This window comes from Chiloscyllium punctatum, chromosome 33 (genome assembly GCF_047496795.1).
Source record: "Chiloscyllium punctatum isolate Juve2018m chromosome 33, sChiPun1.3, whole genome shotgun sequence".
Taxonomy (NCBI): domain Eukaryota; kingdom Metazoa; phylum Chordata; class Chondrichthyes; order Orectolobiformes; family Hemiscylliidae; genus Chiloscyllium; species Chiloscyllium punctatum.
The window spans coordinates 30,237,729-30,257,886 of NC_092771.1; the positions used below are offsets into that span (position 1 = coordinate 30,237,729).

At 43.4% G+C, this 20,158-nt stretch overlaps 1 protein-coding gene across 5 annotated transcripts in view; it reads left to right on the forward strand.

Annotated features, from left to right (window-relative positions):
* Window positions 1-20,158, forward strand: part of cib2 (calcium and integrin binding family member 2) — a 239,377-nt gene that overhangs the window by 60,108 nt on the left and 159,111 nt on the right. For 2 of the 5 annotated variants that reach the window (XM_072553294.1, XM_072553296.1), the window contains exon 3: window positions 6,242-6,360. The exons of the other annotated variants lie outside the window; for them this stretch is intronic. The gene's annotated coding sequence lies outside the window, so the exon portion shown is untranslated. The remainder of the gene's footprint in view (window positions 1-6,241; window positions 6,361-20,158) is intronic. 5 annotated transcript variants of the gene reach the window in all.

Consider the following 20,158-nt stretch of genomic DNA (forward strand, 5'->3'; position numbering starts at 1 on the left):
AACTCAAGGCATCAACTAATAGAGGCAAGAATCCCACATGCCTTTTTAACCACTTCATCCATCTGTGCCTTATGAACCAGTGTACAAGGACATCAAGGTACCTTTGATGCTTGGTGCTTCTCAGAATCTAACTGTTCATCTGCTTATTTGTCCTGCCCAAGTGCATTATCTCACATTTATCTAAATTGAATTCCATTTGCTGCTGCTCTGACCAGCCCATTGATATCCTTTTGTAATCTAAGATTATCTGTATTTACCACCCCACGAGTTTTTGTATCATAGAACATAGAATGATAGAACTGCGCAGCACAATAGTCCTTCAGTCCTCAATGTTGTGCTGACCTTTTATCCTACTCTAAGATCAAACTAACCTACATACCCTTCAATTTACTATCATCCAAGCGCCTATCCAAGAGTTGCTTAAGTGTCCCTAATGTACCTGCCTCTACTACCACCGCTGGCAGTACAGTCCACGCACCCACCACCTCTGACATCTCCCCAAACCTCCTCCAATCATTTTAAAATTATGCCCTCTCATCATAGCCATTTCTGCCCTGGGAAAAACGTCTTTGGCTATCCACTCTCCCAATGCCTTTCATCATCTTGTGCATCTCTATCAAGTCACCTCTCATTCTTCTTCACTCCAAAGTATACGTATTTTTGAGGGGAACAGCCACAGGGGATCCCCGCACTGTCTGTCTATTTTCTTTCTGTCTCCTGACAGTTGCCCAGCAACTTTTATCCTGTAACTTAGGTGTGACCATCTCACTATAACCCGTCTCTATCACCCCCTCAGCCTCCCAAATGATCCGAAGTTCATCCAGCTCCAGTTCCCTCACGCGGTCTGTGAGCAGCTGGAGTTGGGTGCACCACTTGCAAGCGGAAGGAGGAGTGACGCCAGTGGTGACCCTTACCTCCCACATTCTTCAAGAGGAGCATGTAACTCCATGGGATTACATTATTGAAGATAGCACCCTGGAAAGTACTGAAGATCAGGAGGATGTTGGTGGCCTGAAATCCTTGAAAGTAGCAGGGCAGATATATAATATGATTAAGAAGGCATATGGAATCCTTGGTTTTATTAGCTGAGGCATAGAATACCATAGTAGGGAAGCTTATGCCAGAACTGTATAAAATGCTGGTCAGGTCTACACTGGAATACTGTGTCCAGTTCTGATCACTGCATTATAGGAAGCTTGTGATTGCAGCAGAGAGGATGGAATGGAGATTTACCAGGATACTGCTGGGCTGGAGGGTCTGAACTGTGATGACGGATCCAACAGGCTGGTATTGTTTCCCTTGAAGCAGTGAAGGTTGAGAGGGACCTGACAGAGGTGTACAAGATTATGAAGAGCATTGGGTGGAAAGGAAGGTACATTTTCCATTTGTAGATGGATCAATAACCGGGGCACTGATTTAATGTAAAAGGTAGAATGCTACGTGGAGATTTGCGGAGAAAGTTTTTGAAGCAGAGTGTGGTGAGAATTTGGAACTTTCTGCCTGAAAGAATAGTTAAGTCAGAAATTTGTATAACATTTAAGCAATATTTAGATATTTGCTTGTATTGCCATAGCCTCCAGGGCTGTGGGCCAAGAGCTGAAAAATGGTATTAGAGTGGTCACATCTTTGTTGACTAGTATGGACACAATTGCCAAATGACCTCCTTCTGTGTTGTAAGTGTAATTGAACAATGGCACCCCTATCTCCACAGTTATTATGGATTTCTCCATCTTATTCTCTATGAGACAGTTGCTGTCAACCGGTTCAGAGGTATTGCTGGTTGCTGTGCAGTGAGGTTTACTTCTGTATCCTCCCTTTACTGTAGTTACATTATCTGGCCAGTGAACCTGTGTATTATGGCCTTGGTCTAGTAGAGCCCCACAATTTGTTGACCAAATGGTAAAACATAAACCTATTATTAAACAATTGTGCAAAGCTTCTGTCTGTCAGAGTTGGGCCATGTCTAATCCATCCTCATCTTCCCCTTTCAGTTTCATTCTTTCCTTCTCATTCCTAATTTCTCTTTCTTTCTCTGTCTTTTTTTCCTTCAAACTCTTCAAAGTTTGAAGGATGTTCAAAAACAGCTGATAGAATGCTTTTTGAAGTATAATCATTGTAGTAACAATGTGAGAAGCACAATTGTTGAGTTGTGCTGTCTACGAATGGCACGTGGCACACTGGTTAGCACTGCTGCCTCACAGCGCCAGAGACCCGGGTTCATTTCCCATCTCAGGCGACTCTCTGCGTGGAGTTTGCACATTTTCCCCGTGTCTGCGTGGGGTTCCTCTGGGTGCTCCGGTTTCCTCCCACAATCCAAAAATGTGCAGGTTAGGTGAATTGGCCATGCTAAATTGCCCGTAGTGTTAGGTGAATGGATAAATGTAGGGGAATGTGTCTGGGTGGGTTGCGCTTCGGCAGGTTGGTGTGGACTTGTTGGGCTGAAGGGCCTGTTTCCATACTGTAAGTAATCTAATCTAAAAAAAAGGTAATAATGACCATCAGGTTTTGAGATTGAGGGATAAACATTATCCAAGACATCATGACGTTCTCATGCTCTTCTTTGGAATAGTGCTAGGGATCTCTTACATTCACCAGAGAGAGCAACTGGAGCCTGGGTTTAACATCTTAGGACTCTGTATGGTCAGGTTACAACAGCTGAAGCTATTAGATTGAGTGGTGCCATTACAGCGAACAGTTAAGTCTGCCCCATTTACTTTGCTACTTCTTTATAACCTTGCCAACAATCACCATAGGTCTGGAAATCCTCCCTGCTTGATGTGTGGGCCAGTACTAATACTGTCATTATTTGACTCCACACTGGGCTCCCTTTTGCTCTTAAAGAGGCCAGTGGTTATTTTTTATTCTTAAAACATATTGGATTTGGTTCTGGGTAATGAACCAGGCCAGTTGTTAGAATTGGAGGTAGGTGAGCACTTTGGGGACAGTGACCACAATTCGGTGACTTTTACTCTAGTGATGGAGAGGGATAAGTGTGCACTGCAGGGCAAGAGTTATAGCTGGGGGCAGGGAAATTATGATGCGGTGAGGCATGACTTAGGATGCGTGGCTTGGAAAAGTAGGCTTCAAGGCTAGGGCGCAATTGATATGTGGAGCTTGTTCAAGGAGCAACTATTGAGTGTCCTTGATAAATATGTAGCTGTCAGGCAGGGAGGAAAGGGTCGTGTGAGGGAGCCGTGGTTTAATAAGGAATTGGAATCCCTTGTTAAAGGGAAGAGGGCGGCCTATGTAAAGATGAGGCGTGAAGGTTCAATTGGGGCGATTGAGAGTTATAAGGTAACCAGGAAGATCTGAAGAGAGAGCTAAGAGCAGCAAGGAGGGGACATGAAAAGTCCTTAGTTGGTAGGATTAGGGAAAACCCTAAGGCTTTCTATAGGTATGTCAGGAATAAAAGACTGACGAGGGTAGGAATAGATCCAGTCAACGATAGTAGTGGGAAGTTGTGCTTGGAGGCTGAAGAGATTGGGGAGACACTGAATGAATACTTTTCGTCAGTATTCACTCAGGAACAGGACATTGTTGCCGATGTGAATACTGAGTCACAATTAATTAGAATGGACGGCTTTGAGGTATGTAGGGAAGAGGTGTTGGAAATTCTGGAAAGGGTGAAAATAGATAAGTCCCCTGGGCCTGATGGTATTTATCCTAGGATTCTCTGGAAAGCAAGGGAGGAGTTTGCAGAGCCATTGGCCTTGATTTTTATGTCCTCGTTGTCTACAGGAATAGTGCCAGAAGACTGGAGGATAGCAAACGTGGTTCCCTTGTTCAAGAAGGGGAGTAGGGATAACCCTAGTAACTATAGGCTAGTGAGTCTCACTTCTGTTGTGGGCAAAGTCTTAGAGAGAATTGTAAGGGATAGGATTTATGAACATCTGGATAGGAATAATGTGATCAAAGACAGTCAGCATGGTTTTGTGAAGGGCAGGTCGTGCCTCACAAACCTTATTGAATTCTTTGAGAAGGTGACTAAGGTGGTGGACGAGGGTAAAGCGGTAGATGTGATGTATATGGATTTTAGTAAGGCGTTTGATAAGGTTCCCCATGGTAGGCTACTGTAAAAAATACGGAGGTATGGCATTGAGGGTGAGTTGGAAGTTTGGATTAGGAATTGGCTGGCTGGAAGAAGACAGAGGGTAGTAGTTGATGGTAAAGGTTCATCTTGGAGTGCAGTTACTAGCAGTGTTCTGCAAGGATCTGTTTTGGGACCATTGCTGTTGGTCATTTTTATAAATGATCTGGAGGAGGGGCTAGAAAGTTGGGCGAGCAAGTTTGCGGATGATACAAAAGTTGGAGGAGTTGTTGACAGTGAGGAAGGATGTGGCAGGTTACAGCGGGATATAGATAAGCTGCAGAGCTGCGCAGAAAGGTGGCAAATGGAGTTCAATGTAGGTAAGTGTGAAGTGATTCCCTTTGGTAAGAGTAACAAGAAGATGGGGTACTGGGCTAATGGTCGGATACTTGGTAGTGTGGATGAGCAGAGAGATCTTGGTGTCCATGTACACAGATCTCTGAAAGTTGCCACCCAGGTAAATAGTGCAGTGAAGAAGGCATATGGCGTACTGGCTTTTATTGGTAGAGGAATTGAGTTCCGGAGTCCTGAGGTCATGTTACAGTTGTATAAGACTCTGGTGTGGCCGTATCTGGAGTATTGTGTGCAGTTTTGGTCGCCATACTGTAGGAAGGATGTGGAGGCACTGGAACGGGTGCAGAGGAGGTTTACCAGGATGTTGCCTGGCATGGTAGGAAGATCGTATGAGGAAAGGCTGAGGCACTTGGGGCTGTTTTCATTGGAGAAAAGAAGGTTTAGGGGTGACTTGATAGAGGTGTACAAGATGATTAGGTGTTTAGACAGGGTTGACCATGAGAACCTTTTTCCACGTATGGAGTCAGCTATTACGAGGGGGTATAGCTTTAAATTAAGGGGTGGTAGGTATAGGAGAGATGTTAGGGGTAGATTCTTTACTCAGCGAGTCGGGAGTTCATGGAATGCCCTGCCAGTAGCAGTGGTGGACTCTCCCTCTTTTATGGGCATTTAAACAGGCATTGGATAGGCATATGGAGGATAGTGGGCTAGTGTAGGTTAGGTGGGCTTGGATCGGCGCAACATCGATGGCCAAAGGGCCTGTACTGCGCTGTATTTTTCTATGTTCTATGTTCTATGTAAAAGAGCGCAGTGGAATTTCCCCCAATGTCCCAATCAATGTATATCCAACAACCAACATTGCACATAAACATTGGCTGATCATGATTGCATTACTGTTTTTGGGAGCTTGCTGTGTGCAAATTGGCTGCCATGGTTCCTACATTATAACAGTGACTACACGTTTTGCATTCATTCACAGGATGTGGCTGTTGCTGACTGGGCCAGTATTTATTGTCCATTTCTAATTGCCTTTGAGAAGATGGTGGTGATCTGTCTTCATGACTGCTGCAGTTCATATGGTTTAGGGACATCCACGGTAGGGAGAGAGTCCTACGATTTTTACCCAGTGACAAAGAAGAAAACAGGGATATATTTCCAGTGAAGATGGTGAGTGGCTGGGAGGGGAGCTTGCAGGTGGTGATTTTTCCACGTTTTTGCTGCTTTCCTCTTATTGGATGGTAGAAGTTGTGGGTTTGGAAGGTTGTGTCGAAAGAGCATTGGTGAATTTTGAAAGTGCTGCTTGTAGATGATACACACTGATGCCACTGAGCCTTGGTTCTGAAAGGAGTGAATGTGGTGCTGATCAAGTGGATTGTTCTGTTCTGGAAGGTGTCAAGCTTCTTGAGTGCTGTTAGAACTGCACTCTTCCAGGCAAGTAAGTATTATTCCATCACATTCCTGCTTTGTGCCTTGAAGATGTTGGACAGGTTTTGGGAATTCAGGAAGTGAATTAAGCCCTGCAGGATTCCTAGCCTCTGACATGCTCTTACTTTCAATGTACTTATATGGTTAGTCCATTTCAGCTTCTGATCATGGTAAGCTCCTATGTTAATTGTATGGAATTCACTGATAGTGATGCCATTGAATGTCAAGGGATGAAGATGGCCATATTCTTTTTAGATGGAGATGGTCATTGCCTTGCACTTGTGTGGTATGAATGTTATTTCCACTTGTCAGCCCAAGCCTGGTATTGTCCTGGTCTTATTGCATTTGGACATGGATTGCTTCAGTATTTGAGGTGTAGCAAATGCTGATGAACATGGTGCATTCATTAGTGAACATCCTCACTTCTGATCTTAGGTGGAGGATGGTGAGTGTGAAGCAGCTAAAGATGGTTGTGCCCTGATAGACTCCTGCAGAGATGTCCTGGAGCTGAGAGACTGACCTCCAATAGCTACAAACATCTTCCTTTATGCCAGGTTTGATTTCAACCAATGGAGAATTTCCTCTAATTCCTATTTAAGTCATTGGCTGCAAAGTATTTTGAGACATCCTGTAGAAGTCTTTCTTTTCATTGTGCTGATTATATTGTGATGAAGAAAGGATCAGATCAGAAAAAAGATTTTCTAAGTCTTAGCAATCTTGATTTATTGTAGTTGAATACTGCAAAATAGAATTATAGTGTGACTTCCTTATGGAATGATAGGCTTTACAGTTCTTTGGCAAATGTTGGGAATAATTATCTGGAGAGCTGCTCCAGGCAGGTCACCAGCCTCTGTCCTTCACATGAGAAATCCAACAGGTTCAGTCACAGTTTGATTGTTAGTGAACTCCTAGAGAAGCTTGGACAAAGAGTATTTTGCATGAAAAGTTGAGATCTTGCCTCTGACACTGGCTTGAAATTGTGTTGTTGGAAAAGCGCAGCAGGTCTGGCAGCATCCAAGGAGCAGGAGAATTGACGTTTCAGGCACGAGCCTTTCTTCAGGAATCTGACACTGGCTTATAAAACATAAATGAGTCATATACTCTGGAATGAACAAAACAATATTAATGCTAACAGCAGCCACCATAATCAAGTGTTCATAAAATAACACTGAGAAAAATCACAGAATTGTTACATCACTGAAGTAGGACATTCAACCCATTGTGTCTGTGCTGGATCTCCAAATGAGGAGTTCACCTCCTGCCATTCTCCCTATTACCCAGGAACACCTTCCTTTACAAATAACCACCACATACTCAACAAGCTAACCTAACTGCTCGCTGCATGAAAAAGATTTTCCTTGTCTCAAATATGATTTAAAAGTGGAATATTTAATGAGAGATCCACTAACTATCAATGTGAGTAGAAAATCTCTTGCCTTGTAATACTTTTTTATATTTAATCTATAGATGGAATATGCAATGCAGATGGCTTTTTGAAGTTCCAACTCACGCTGCCAATGGTTACAATTTGCTGGATATTGCTGGAAAATAAGAGGCACAAACAGTACACACAATTATTAATGTGCAATTCGCCCAGTGACTTACAACAAGAAAGAGATCTGACATGAATTACGAATCTTAAGAATATAATAGCCAAGTTGCTGCTTTACACAAACATCTCACACTTAGCCTGTTCATTAATGTCAAAATCCATTAAGTTCTTAAAATTAACTGCCCATTAGCCACACCACTCTCATAATCAATAGCATCAGTATTCCTTTAATACCACAATAATGATGAACTTATCTCTCTCAGAGAGAGAACTGTGGATTCTGATTCTTTTAGGTATGAAAATGTTCCATATTTTAAAACATCACATTTTAAATATTTTTTATTTTTCCATTTGATTTCCTATTTTTCTAACTCTAAATCAATCTTTCCTTTACACTTTTCAGTTTTCTTTCTGTAAGAAAGTCTGGGACTAATTGTATCTATTCTGTTCTCCAGTTATGGAGTCATAGAGGCCTCCAGCTCGGAGACAGGGCCTTTGGCCCAACCTGGTCCATGCCGACCAAAATGTCCATCAATGCTAACCCCAATTCTTTGCACTTGGCAAAAACGCTCCTAAACCTTTCCTATCTATGTATTTGTCCAAATGCCTTTCGATGACACATCCCTCACAGGTCGTCTCAACACCTTCTACGCTCGCTTTGAGCAAATTTTCAGTGGAAAAGTAACACCGATTCCGACAAGTCCTGACAAACCTATCCCAACAATTACTGCATCAGAGGTCATATCAGTTTTCCTTCGTGTGAATCCAAGGAAAGCGATGGGACCCGACAGAGTACCAGGCTGTGCACTCAGAGCATGCGTAGATCAACTAGCAGAGGTCTTCTTGGACATCTTCAACCTCTCCCTGTGGCAGGCCAGTCCCTGCCTGTTTCAAAAGGGCCAACATCATCCCTATACTTAAGAAAGCTCATGTAGCATGTCCCAGTGACTACCACCCAGTGAACTTAATTTCGGTGGTCATGAAGTGCTTTGAAAGGCTGGTCATGGCATTAACCAATTCCAGTCTCCCCACTACTCTTGACCCACTCCAGTTTGCCTATCGGACCAACAGATCCACGTCAGATTCCATATCACTTGTCCTTCACTCCTCCCTAGAACATCTTGACAACAGGAACAGCTATGTAAGAATCCTACTCATTGTCTACAGTTTAGCCTTCAACACTATTATCCCCCCGAGACTGGTTACTAAACTTAGTGATCTCGAACTAAGCCCCACTCTCTGCAACTGGATCCTCAGTTTCCTGACCCACAGGCCACAATCAGTAAAGACTGGGGACAATATTTCATCCTCACTAACACTCAACACTGGAGCCCCCCGGGGTGCATACTCAGCCCCCTACTGTACTCACTGTATACCCATGACCGTGTCGCCAAATACTAGACTAATGCCATTTACAAGTTCGCTGATGACACCATCATAGTCGGTCGAATCTCAGATGGTGATGAAACAGACTACAGACAGGAAGTGGAAGACCTGGAAAAATGGTGCACTGAAAATAACCTAGCTCTCAATGCCAGCAAAAGCAAGGAACTCATTATTGACTTTCGGCTGGGTGTTACTCATGCCCCCCTTCACATTAACAGCACAGAGGTGGAATGAATGGAGACCTTGGAGTGGTCATCAACGACAAGCTTTCTTGGACTCTTCATGTGGACACACTGGTTACAAAGGCCCAACAATGTCTCTTCTTCCTCAGGCAGCTGAGGAAATCTGGCATGACGACGAATGTGACTAGGATGTCCTGTTATGGCAATTGTACCACTCAAGATCAGAGACTGTTACAGAGAGTGGTGAACTCAGCCCGGACAATCACAAAGGTCAAACTCCCATTTATAAAATCCATCTACAGGCCCACTGACGAGGAAAGGCCACCAGCATTCTCAAAGATCCATCCCACCCTGGCACTGTTTTTCTACAACCTTTACCATCGGGGAGAAGGTACAGAAGCCTGAATACACGCACCAACCAGTTTCGAAACAGTTTCTACCATACTGTTGTTAGAATACTGAATGGACTCACAAACTCTTAGCAGTCACCTGTACCTGTGTTTTTGTTTTTGCTGCTGTTTACCTATTATTTACTTATCTATGCTACTTAACTTTGTGATCTGCCTGGATTGCTTGCAACACAAAGCTTTTCACTGTCCCTCAGTACACGTGACAATCAATTCAATTCAATTCAATTCAATTCTGGCTACCTTGATTGCTGTATTGTTGACTATTCTAAAGGTTCTCTTTCAAACTTTACTGCATCAGGTGCACCCGATGTAGTCTCCTCTACATCAGGGAGACCAAACGTAAATTTAGGGAACGGTTCGCCAAGCATTTCAGTTAGGCCCACAGGAGCCGACCTGACTTCCCAGTCACCGCCCATTTTAATTCCCCTTCCTACTCCCTTTCTGACATGACAATCTTTGGCCTCCTCTATTGCCACAATGAACCACATTGCCAATTGGAGGAATAACACCTCATCTTCTGCCCAGGCAGCCTACAGCCCAGAGGACTCAACATTGACTTCTCCAATTTCAAATAACCTCCCATCTCTTCTGCCGACTACCTTCCCAGCCCCTCTCCCTTCTTTCCACTACTTCTTGCCACCTACTAGACTCATTCCTCCCATTGACCAACCAGATTATAACCTCCAACTGTCTTCACCTATCCCCACTTCGCCACCCTGCCCCACCATCCCTTTATCTGTAGCTCTCCCCACACTCAGCCCACAGTCCTGAAGAAGGGTTACACCTGAAACATCAACTTTTCCACCTCCTATGCCTGGCTTGCTGTGTTGTTCCAGTCTCCTGCCTGTCTATTTTGGATTCCAGCATCTGCAGTTCTTTTTGTTTCTGTTCTAAATATGAGGCTTGGTTCTTTCCAGTTTCTATAATATTTATCTACTTTGGGCCTGATATCAGGGGCTGAGCATGCCAATGAGCCAGTGACCCTGTGACTAGCAGTCATGAGGGGTTGCCTGCTACTCTGCGGGCTACAGCTATTGTAACTACAGGTAAAGAAATTCTGGAATCATTCTGCCTGATGACCAAACTTTTCAAACAAACTGAATCTCTGTCATTTACTTGAATACTGTGTGAGTGGAAACTTTGTGTTAGGAAAATAGCTCAAGAACACAACAATATCAGTTTTCTTTTCCCCCAATTAATCAACTCCAACACTTCCAATAACTCTGGAAACAGTTATCAGGATTTCCTTGATCTGAATCACTTCCAGCTAAATTCAAAAGTAAATACAATTCAATTTTGCAGCTGCACACTCAATAGTTTGGTGTCACTGGCCACTCCCCTAAATGACCCCATGATCTGGAGTCAACCACATTGCTGCAGATCTGGAGTCATGTGTAGTCCAGACCAGATGAGGTTGGCAGTTTCCTTCCCTAAAGGGCATTAAGGAACCAGAGTGGTTTTTTATGACATTCAACAATGGATTCATAGTCACCATTAGATTCTTAATTCCAGCTTGTTTTTCTGAATTTAAATTCCACCATCTGCCTTGGCAGGATTAGAGCCTGGATCCCCAGAACTATTGGTTCTGAAAGAGTTAATGTTGAAGCTGCATCAAGCTCTATTTGATCTGATTATGTGAAACAGTCTTTGGGTGGTGAAGCAGCAGTCTAACATGATGTCCTGTAAGACATAAAAATGACATCTCCAGCTCTTTATACTCTTTGAAATTACATGTAACTGGTCAATGTGACTTGTATTTATTGTTATCATGCAATTACTGCTATTTTGTTGTTAAGTTCCTCTTCACATTAAGACTCAATCATCATTTATTTTAAATTCATTTATGGAACATGGGCACTACTGATTTGGCCAGAATTTATTTCCCATCCCTAACTGCCCAGAGCACAGTGAATGTAACCACGTTGCTTTAGGTCTGGAGTCAAGTGTAGCAGGTAAGGATGGCAGATTCCTTTCCCTAAATAGCATTAGTGAATTAGAAGGCCTTTTATAATTGACGGTGGTTTTTCAATTGGTTAGCTTTTCTACCACTGCTAACTAAATAAGCCCTCAGACTCCTAGGAAAATTGAGGGCTCTTGTGGAACAGAGGTAGTGTCCCCACCTCCTGAGCTAGGGAACCCAGGTTCAAATCCCATCTGTGCTAGAGGTGTACAATAATATGTTTGAGCAGGTTATTTAGAAAATAATATCTAGTGTTCACCTCTCGGGCACAGTTGGTCAGTGTGTTCAGCTGTTAGCCAAAGGGTTGAACTTGTGAGTTTTTCTTTGTTCATTTGTGGGATGAGGGCATTTCTGGTTGGCCAGTATTTATTGTTGATCCCTTGTTGCCCTTAAGAAGCATTGGTGAGCTGCCTTCTTGAATTGCTGCAGACCACCTGCTGTGGGCTGACCCACAATGCCATCGGTGAGGTAATTCCAGAAGCTGATCCAGGAGCAATGATTTATTGTTTCCTCGGCATGAGTTCTTTACTGGAATACTTTCACTGCGGAAGTGGTGGCTGTCATAAGAGCGTTGCTGCCCGGGAATGAGTTCCTGTTTCAGTATGTGTTCTGCTGGCTGGCAGAGGAGAGATCTTGGGTTGCTGGCCTGTCCAGAGATGGGAATATTCTGGATGGCAGAGGACCGGGCTGGATAATGCCAGAGCAATTGGGCTAGAGGGTATTACCCAACGCTGAAATGCAGCCAGAGCCATCCTGAGCCTCATGAATGAAGTTCTTGGCCCTACTACCACAAAAGAATTGAGTTGGTTTGTACCTGCATTGAGCTCAGACGATCTGACTCCCTGTGTGTTCAGAACTCAACATTGGCTTCATGCAATTGATCATATCGTGGGATGCAATGCCCACCATCTACTCCACCTCACCGAAATGACCCTTATGCCCCTTCAAAATGGTGTGGTCGCATTTCCTATATGGGCTGCTGCCGCACACTCTCTACATGTTCATCTTCATCCCCCGCTCGGATACAGGTGGAAGAGATCCCAATGGAGGACCCTCTATAAAGAGGTCCTTCCCTTTTCCAGCAGGTATCCCACACAATCACTTGTGTAGTAAGTATACCATGTACCAGGCCATGTAGGTTGCGTGGCCTGGGGGAAGCAGGTTTCCACATTTATGTTTTATGTTCTCATTTGCAGTTCCTCTTCAGATTTTTGAAGGTGTTGTGATATGATGGTAACGAGGTCAGCCAGCTGGACCTCATAGAATATGAATTCTCTGACTGGGGCTATTAATTTGGTCCAGTCACAGAATCCTGGCTGACAAATAGAAAGAGGAATGTCCAATATTCTGACACTCCGAGTGTTGACTCTGATGAGGCCGTGCCAGTGTCAAGGACGTTCCACGTGTTAAAAAACAGTGACCTTGTGATGGGATATTGGCCTCTTGGAGTTACCTCACTGGCAAAGAGAGTAAAGCATGTTGTCTTTGAATTGGGATGAGCATTTCTGGCATCATGCCATTAGTTGGGAAGCTTGACTCGTTCGACCCTGCCGCCAAACTCTGGGCCCAGTATATGGAAAGAATGCAATATTTTTTCTAGGCAAATAACATTGGGGCAGATGAAAAGCAAAAAGTAATTCTCCTGACAGCTGTGGACCCACAGCTTTCTTGGTTGTTAGGAGCCTAACCTTCCCTGAGGCATCAGGTACTAAAACTTTGCAAGAGTTGTCGGATTCAGTCGGAGAATATTATGACCCCAAGCCTCTTCTAATTCTAAGATGCTATCATTTTACTCAGCAATTCAAGAACTAGGGGAATCCGTGTTGGGATTTTTGAATAGGTTTAAGGTGACTAGTAGAGACATGTGACTTTGGTTTATCTTCTAATGCAATGCTGCCAGACTGTTTGAAATGTGGGATTAATGATGGAATCATGCAAAGGTGCCTGTTAGCAGAAGCCCAAACTGGTTTTCTAATTGGAAAATATGACAAGTGGAGCATAGGAGTTGCAAGGTATTCCGCTGCAGATGGACACCCTCACCAGTCCAACTGAGCTTGAGGTACACAACTTGAGTGCAGGCAATTACATAACCTCACTCAGACCAAATTCTGGACTCAAGATTGGCCCACAGCAAAACTCCAAAACAAGCCAAGCCTCGGCCAAATGTTTAAAATTTTCTTCAGGATCCAGCTGGCAAACCTTTTGCTGCCAGTATGCGGACTTGAGATAGTAAAAGTCTCCTACTAGACCTAAATTGAATAAAAGAACTTAATTGAATAAAATAAGTCATAGGCCAGTATCCAGGAGAGTGCACACCTTGGAAAGTCCACCCATATCTGGGTTGGAACATTTAACTTGCTCAGCAACATTCAAATCAGAATCAATTAAAATAAACTGAAAACAAAACAAAAAATTGCTGGAGATCGCAGCAGGCCAGGCAGCATCCACAGAGAGAAAGCAAGCTAATGTTTCGAGTCTAGATGCCTTTTCATTCAGCTCTGACAAGAACTCAGCTCGGCTAAGAACCTATACCATGGAACCTTTACAGATCAAAGGTACAACATTGGTTCTGGTCTCTTTGGAGAAGCAGCTGTTTCAGTTACCATTGATTGTATTCAAAGGCTTGGGGCTGAGTTTGATGGGGAAAAATTGTTTGAGTGAGATTCACCTAATTGGCTCACCAATTTTTAAATTAGAAAATGGCGGCTGAGTGAGGTGCTAAGTAAATGTCCAGAAGTCTTCCAGGAAGGTCTAGGGACTATCAAATGAGGCAAGACCACCTTGCATGTTGATTGGAAAGCAATTCCATGATTCTGCAAGGCCTGCCTGGTGCCATTTGCCTTATGGACAAATGTAGAGGCAGAAATCAGAAGACTAGAAAATGAAGGAATCATCAAACCAATCCAATTTTCTTAATAGGCACTATTGGTCATACTGATTTTGAACACAACTTATCAATTTGCCTTTGTGGGGATTTAGAACTATTGGTAAACTGCTTTTCGCAGCTGGATAAATACCCAGTGCTTCAGATAGAGGATTTATAAGCAAAGCTGGAAGGGGGCTGTCCTTCATGAAGCTGGACATGAGCCACGTTTGCATTTAGAATGAGGATTCCCAGAAGAATGTTTGCAATTACATAAGGGTTTGTATCAATGGAAAACATTTTGCAAGGTTAACATCGGATCGCCAATTATTTAGATGATTTACGAATAACAGGGAAGACTAATAAGGAACACTTGGAGGATTTGGCCATTATCCTCAGATATTTTTCTGAGGCAGATTCATCTAAGAAGGGACAAATGTGTGTTCCAAACACCTCAAGAGACCTATAGGATTGACAAGATCAGGTTACATCCGTTGGCAGATAAAGTGAGGTTGATCAAAGGTGCTCCGCCTCCCACCAGGTGAAAGTGAGGACTGCAGATGCTGGAGATTAGAGCCGAGAGTGTGGTGCTGGAAAAGCACAGCAGGTCAGGCAGCATCCGAGGAACAGGAGAATTGATGTTTTGGGCAAGAGCCCAAAATGCCCAAAATGTCGATTCTCCTGTTCCTCGGATGCTGCCTGTCCTGCTATGCTTTTCCAGCACGACACTCTTGGCCCTGGCTCCCACGTCTGTCCAGGAGCTTAGGTCATTTCTTGGGCTTGTAAATTTATTATGGAAAGTTTATACATCACCTGACCTTCATCCTGTCATTTTGGCAACTACTTTTATAAAACTCCAAGCCTGGGAAATGGTCACATAGACAAGTCCTAGCTTTCAGTGAAGTGAAGAAACTGCTATCAACTTCTAAGGTGTTAGTACTCTGATCTCAGGTGAGATCTGGTATTGACCTATGATGCCTCCCGTAATGCATCGGGGTAGTATTAACTCGTAGGTGGTCCAGTGGAGAGGAATGCCTAATAGTGTATTCATCCAGGACTTTGGCTAATACAAGGCATAAGTATACGCAGCTCAAGAAAGAAAGAAAGATTGTGGTCATATTTGGAGGCAGTAAGTTCCACTGATGCCTTTATTGATGAACACTTGTGATAATAACGGACAACAAACCCCTACTAGGTCTGCTTAAAGAGGACAAGGCAATGCCACCCATAGCTTTAGGCCGAAATCAATGGTGGGCCCTAATTCCAATTGAATATAATTACAAGTAGTGAATGCGGATGCATTGAATTGCCTCCCACTGGCAGGTAGACTGTTGCTACTACCAATGTAGGAAGAATCTGTAATGGTTTTAATTTTTTCTGGACACACTTCCAGTCATAGCTGACAATATCAGACTTTTGATGCAGAAAGACATGGTCCAGTCAAAACTCAAACAACTGGTGGTGGTAGGGGAAATAAAAGTGCTGACACAACCAGAATTAAAACGTTTTTGGACCTGGAGAGGCCAGCTCACAGTGGAGGATGGCATATTGTTATGGGGAGCAAGAGTGATTGTCCTGAGCAAAGGTCGCTGCCAGATACTGGCTGAACTCCACCAGGAATCACTAAAATGAAAAAACTGGCAAGAATGTATGTCTAGTGGCCAGATTGGATGCAGACATAGCTGCGTTGGTTTGGCAGTGCCCAGAGAGCCAAAACAAAAATTATTGCCAGCAGCTCCCCTACATCCATGGGAATGGCCGAGTAAACCCTGAACTTGGTTACATATTGACTATGCAGGTCCTTTTATGGGCTCAATTTTTAGTCATTGTAGACGCCAACTCAAAATGGTTGGACCAGCATAGAGTCCAGTCAAACATAAGGATAACAATAGAAAAATTGTGCACATCTTTCACAACAGACGGATACCCAGAAGTGTTGGTCACAGATAACGGGCCGTCATTTATTGGCAGGGAATTTGGGTACTTCATAAAATCGAATGGTATTCGGCACATAAGGACAACACTGTACCAGCCATCACATAATGGCCTGGCAGAAACAAACTTTGAAGGCAGACTTGAATAAACAGTCACACCATGCTAGATACTTACTTTGAAGATATTCCTCAGTTTCCTTGACCTCTTGCTTAGAACATAGAACATAGAACATAGAACAATACAGCACAGAACAGGCCCTTCGGCCCACAATGTTGTGCCAAACATTTGTCCTAGCTTAAGCACCCATCCATGTACCTATCCAATTGTCGCTTAAAGGTTGCCCTGTTATGTTGAGGGCTGTTATGTTGACCCTGTTATGTTGAGGGATGGCTTGAGGTGCTTTAGTCACCTGGTTGGCATTGCTGCCATTACTGACTATGGTCTGAGCAGTCAGGATTTCTGACCCAAAAAAAGAAGCCTCATGACACAGCGACAGCTTGCAACAAATTTTGCGATTTTTAAATGTCCTGGGTGGGGGGGGGGGGGGAGGGGTGGGTGAAATCATTGCACAACATTCTGAACGAAATCAGTGCTTTTGCAAAGTAATGTGTAGAATAGTGTTGTTAGTGGAAAAAGCTGGCCAGGGTGAAGACAAAGCAAACTGTGAACTGTTTATGACGGTTGTTATGTTTGGTCGGCTTTACTGGAGAACTACGCCTTTCATCATTATTGAGCGCGGATATGTGGGGAGCAACATATCTGAAAAGCGAATCTTTATCATAATGCAGGTGAGATTGCTGATATCGAGCAGAATGGCAGTGATGATAATGGGACAACAGTGAAGAGAACATCATTCACTGTTAGCAATGATCACAAAGGAAATTAAGGCGGTTCCTGTTATACAGAAAACAGCTGTTCATTCATATACAGTATGTTCATTTGGCTTGGATCAATACATGCTGAGTTCTGATGAGTCCTTGTATTATTGTGTTTGCAGAGTTGATTTATCACTGAAGGTTTACCCTTGGCTAGCAAAAGGTGGAGGTCATATGAAGAGGCCTTGCATTTAGTATATCTTTAATTCTGCCCTCAACATGTATAAAATCTGCAAATCAGAGAAAAGGTGGTGTGAACTTATGTGATCGCACAGTCTTTGAAGAGGAAGGGATAATTTGATTGAAGGGTGTAAGATCTTGAATGGTCTTCAGGTGATGTGGAAATGATGTTTTTAGTTATGGGTCAGTGCAGATCTAGGGGACACTGCTTTAAAATTAGAAGTCACCTAAGGGGCAATTGAAATCGAGGGGCTGAATGACCTCTTCCTGTTTCGATGTTCCTCAGTCCCCTTTGCCTTTCCATCAACAATGCCTCGATTTTTCTCTTGCATCTGGGCATTTTCAGCAGAATGATTTGACAATGGTCTGGGGAGGATGATACTGGCAGGAGTGAATGGTCCTGTTTTACATTGACTGCAACACTGACTGTCCCCCAGCGCAAGTTCTGAATTACTGACTCCAGTTGGGACTCCAATGCTGTCGCCTATGGCTCAGCTGATAGCTGTTGAGGGATCAGTACTGAGGGACGGCCACCCTGTCAGAAGTTTAGTAAGGAGGCAATGTGCTCTGTGGGAGATTATATCTTGGGTTAATGTAAAAGATCCCAAGGGCAAGCTTTGAAGCTGTGTGGTGATGTTACCCTCAGTGTTCTGGCCAATTCTTGAACACTTCACCTAATGAAGGAGCAACACTCCAAAAGCTTGTGATCTCAAATAAACCTGTTGGACATGTGACTTCTGACATTATCCTTCAACAATGTTGCAAAGATTAATGATCCAATCTCTATGTCTGGGATCTTGCTATGTGCAAATTTGTAGCAGCAGTCCCTCCATTACAATAGTGGTGATATTTTAAAATCTACTTTGGATGTAAAGTAATTTGAGACATTTGGTGGTTATGGATGGTACTATATAAATGCAAATATTTATATTTGTTCTTTATTTTGTAATCCCTGGGAATGCAGCCAGATTGTTTTTTATTTACTGGTTAAAGTTGCAAATTGTCTCTTGTCGCAGTAATGTCATGCTCAATGTATGAAGCCTTTGATTAGATGAGACAGCTTCACTCATTCTGCTCAGTATCTGCCTGACCATCTGGACCTCATAACTCACCTCAGAGGGACAACAATAAAGCATTGATTCAGGCATTGATCATTTCCATGTAAAAGACCTCATGCTGTGCAGTCAGACTGATGAGATCTGCCAAACGTCCCACTCAATGAAACCCTGCAGGGATCCTCTTGACGTATGGGGTGTTTTGAAAGCCAGTTTCACAGCACGGTCAGCCCCTGTGAATGGGGCACGTTATTGTGTGAATAACAAAGAAATGTGGTTTCTGAATGAAGTGCATCAGAGATTGAAGTGTGTTATTGACAACCATTGGATATTGATACATGCTCAGGGATTTTTTTAGATTAGATTAAATTAATTACAGTGTGGAATCATGCCGTTCGGCCCAACAAGTCCACACCGACCCTCCAAAGAGCAACCCACCCAGACCCATTCCCCTACGTTTACCACTTCACCTAACACAACGGGCAATTTAGCATGGCCAATTCACCTAACCTGCACATTTTTGGACTGTGGGAGGAAACCGGAGCACCTGGAGGAAACCCACGCAGACACTGGGAGAATGTGCAAACTCCACACAGACAGTTGTCTGAGGTGGGAATTGAACCTGGGTCTCTGGCGTTGTGATTTCCTAGTGTTTCCATATTAATGTTTTCATACCAGTCCCGAAGTCCCTCCCAGTTGGGGAACACTTCGGTGGTCCAGGACATTCAGCCTCGGACCTTCGGGTGACCATCCTTTGGGACAGGCAGCAGAGGAAAGTGGCCGAGCAGAGGCTGATAGCTAAGTTCGGTACCCATAGGGAGGGCCTCAACCAGGACCCTGGGTTCATGTCACATTACAGGTGATCACCATTGCACTACACACACACACACACACAGAGATATTCCTACATACGCACACACTCACATACACACGGACACAGGTACATACAGACGCGCACACAGACAGCCACACACACCCTTATAGACATACAAACTCCCACACTCACATATGCACCCCCTCACAGACACACACACACACACACACACACTTTCTCACACTCACACACACACACACACACACACACACACACACACACAGACAAAGACCCACATGCACACATATATTTTGCGTGGTGAATTTGTACTTGCAGAGTTACATTGCACTTTGCTCACAAACTGCATGAATTTATGTAAAACTCTGTTATCTCACTTTTTAGATTAGAATCAATCTAAACATCAGGTCATAGACAGAGAACACGGGGGCTAACAACTTCAGCATATTGTCTAGCTATCACCATTGTTAACAGCTAACCCGAGAATGCAACTTTAAAAAAAGGGTTTTGTGATTTACACATGAAAGAAGTGAAACTATCACTGTATTCTAACAGATAAAAGGCTTAACAGACAATCAATTTTTCAATGTATAATTTCAGTTACATCACACTGCAAATTTTTGCTATAAATTCTGTTACGATCGAGTCCTCTACAATCACCTGATGAAGAAGCGTCGCTCCGAAAGCTAGTGTGCTTCCAATTAAACCTGTTGGACTATAACTGGTGTTGTGTGATTTTTAACTTTTTTTTAAAAGTTGCATTCTCAGCTTAGCTGTTAACAATGGTGATAGCTAGACAATATGTTGAAGGTGTTAGCCCCCTGTGTTCTCTGTCTATGACCTGATGTTTAGATTGATTCTAATCTAAAAGGTGACATAACGGAGTTTTACATGAATTCATGCAGTTTTTGAGCAAAGTACAATGTAACTCTGCAAGTACAAATTCACCCCACAAAATATATGTGTGCATGTGGGTCTTTGTCTGTGTGTGTCTGTCTGGGTTGGGGGTTGTGAGTGTGAGAAAGTGTATGTGTGTAGTGAGTGTAGAGTGTCTTAAGTCTGTGAGGGGGTGCATGTGTGAGTGTGGGAGTGTGTGTGTGTCTGTAAGGGTGTGTGTGGGTG